Source organism: Solanum verrucosum, unplaced genomic scaffold (genome assembly GCF_900185275.1).
Source record: "Solanum verrucosum unplaced genomic scaffold, falcon-dt-bn FXZP01001203.1, whole genome shotgun sequence".
NCBI lineage: Eukaryota > Viridiplantae > Streptophyta > Magnoliopsida > Solanales > Solanaceae > Solanum > Solanum verrucosum.
In genome coordinates, this window is record NW_026020031.1 from 395,479 (window position 1) to 398,006 (window position 2,528).

At 37.5% G+C, this 2,528-nt stretch overlaps 1 pseudogene; it reads left to right on the forward strand.

Annotated features, from left to right (window-relative positions):
- Positions 1-2,096, forward strand: part of LOC125821366 (serine/threonine-protein kinase TOR-like) — a 55,570-nt pseudogene extending 53,474 nt beyond the window's left edge.
- The last annotated feature ends 432 nt before the right edge of the window (positions 2,097-2,528 follow it).

The following is a 2,528-nucleotide window of genomic DNA, read 5'->3' on the forward strand; positions in this document are numbered from 1 at the left end:
CATGACTGGAGACAATATGTTTTCATACTCTATATTATCGTAAGTACAAAGCTTTTCTGCTAAATGGGGTCATCTCTTTTATGTTTCTTTTCCAGCAATTCTTTCTTGCTGCATTGTTTCATAAGATTTTGTTATCTTCTTATAAAATGTATACACTTCTTTTATTTACACCTTACTTGACAGATTGATACATATCTTTTCAAGGACCTATTTGCTTTATATGATATAGCTTTTGCCTTTTTGGATTGTTGAAGAATGATTGCTAAACTAGGGGATCCACCTCAGCACTATTGAATTAGGATATGCTCATGATGTATTTGAAGATATGGATAGTTGTTGTATAATGACTATTAGAATGGTCTGTGAATAGGACTCTGGATTATTCCCTTCTTTTTTTGAAGTCTGGTACTAGACTGGTATATATGTTATATTTCAAATTGGACTTAGAATATTTCCTTGATAATTTATCTACTACCTTTTGTTCTTTTAGTGGATAGAACTAACTTTGCACTTGGTAGAATTGTTTGATAAGAAATTTATAGTGACCACCATAATGGATAATTCCTATACGCCTTTGTTGATGGAAAAGAAAGACAATGTTTCCCTATGAAAGGTATTAAATACTTCTGCATCAATACAGTTGCAATATATCGACATTGTTTATAGTTGTATCGTGCATCTATTGCTTTTTAAGTGTAAAATGTTGAGCACGGGCCATGCCGCTCTAGTCTTAATCTTAATGAAACAAATGAGGTCGGCTAGAAGGTAGAGGATTTGTGGCTTAGTTCATAGGTTCAAGCCCCACACCATGCAAAGCGAAGCCTGTATTTAAGTAGAGAAGGTAGAGGGGCGGGCCCATTATTCACCGAGTTTAGAAAGCTGTGATTGGTTCAAAGGAGGGTCACAGATGGATTTCTCGGTTTTCAAAAAAAATGAGGTCGGCTAGAATCATAGGTTTAAATAAACGAAGTGGATAGCTTAAGCGGTCCGCTGATAAGGAAAAGCTTCCATTCCTCTAGACTTCTTGATCTTGCAAATGTACTTGCGGTACTATTTCCAGATCTTTTATTGGGAAATTATCTTTTCTGTGTTCATAATTTATAAAGAATTATAAAATAACTGAAAGGTTCTCTCTGAGTTGGAGCAGAACTTTCATGAACTGGTCTTGTGTGTGTTGCTCAAGGGTAACATATGTATTTTATGTGTCGCAACATTACACATCTATGTTGTAGGTTCTTTCTGTAACATTTATATGGTGTGAAGCAATAACCCTGACAGGTGAAATATGTTTCTCTGAGATTGCTCCCGTATAGGCAGACCCTCACTTGGGCTCTAGCATCTGTTGGAAATATTGCTAAAGCAATGGGACCAACCATGGAGCCTCATGTTCGTGTCTCTTGGATCTTCTGTTTTTGCTGGGTTTTCCGTAACACTGGTAGATTCGTTGGAGTTACTATCTGAAAGGTTCTCTGAGTTTGACCAAAACTTTCATGAACTGGTTCTTTTGTGTGGTGTTACTCTATGTAACATGTGTATTTTCTATCTCAGCATTCCACCTTTGTTGCCGACCACTCACAATCAGTGCTTGGAAATGTATCTCAGCAATCCTTTCAAGATCCCATATCCAATGTCAAGACAATCAGCTGCTTTGAGTCGAGGGCATCTTGCTACAGTTACCCCCCAAGTACCAAAACTGAGTGGTTCTGCGGTAGTTCAAATTACTTTGCAAACTCTTGCTCATTTTAATTTCAAGGTTTGTCATCTATATTTTTGTGCACTTTATTTCCCTTCTTGACAGTTTAGTTTGATAGTGGATTTGGGGTTACAGGGGCATGATTTTCTTGAGAAACGCAAGGGAGTCTGTTGTTGTATATTTAGAAAATTAGGATGGAGCTACACAGAAGGATGTTGCGTTGTGTTGCAGCAAACTCATAGCAAATTCTTTTTTGGCGATGTCTTCTACGCAGTTTAGTACTTGTAGAATCAATCGTGCAAGTGGAAAGCAGCGTCGACTAGTTGAAAGAAGTAACTTGTTATTGCGTGGAATTGGGAGTCACAAATGGCAAGGATACCGAACTCAGTTGCAAATTCTTTAGAGATCAACCTCTCGTTGCTCCTGGATCATCAGACCTTAATGAAAATTACTTGTCCTTCATGGTTAAGTAAGGTTCTTTCCTTTTCGTTGAGCTGATTATCTTTTAGTGGATCAAAATACTAACTTAATCTGATGATGTGGTTTGTTGTTGGAATGTTTTTTCGGTGTTCGAGAATGCGGTAATCTTAAAATATTCAGAGACAAAAGGCGCCTTGACTCGCATAATTGGGACATGTGCTACCAATTACCAAATACCACTATGTTGCACAATCATGTGCTTTAATTTTGCATCTGGTTCAAAAATATGATTTTGCAGTTTCCCTTTTGGCTAATATAGTTGCTTTGGGTTGAAAAGAAGTATGTTGATGGTAGCATCGGTTCTTCTCTTATCAGAGAGATAGGAAGGACTGCCCCCGAAAGATTATGTGATGGA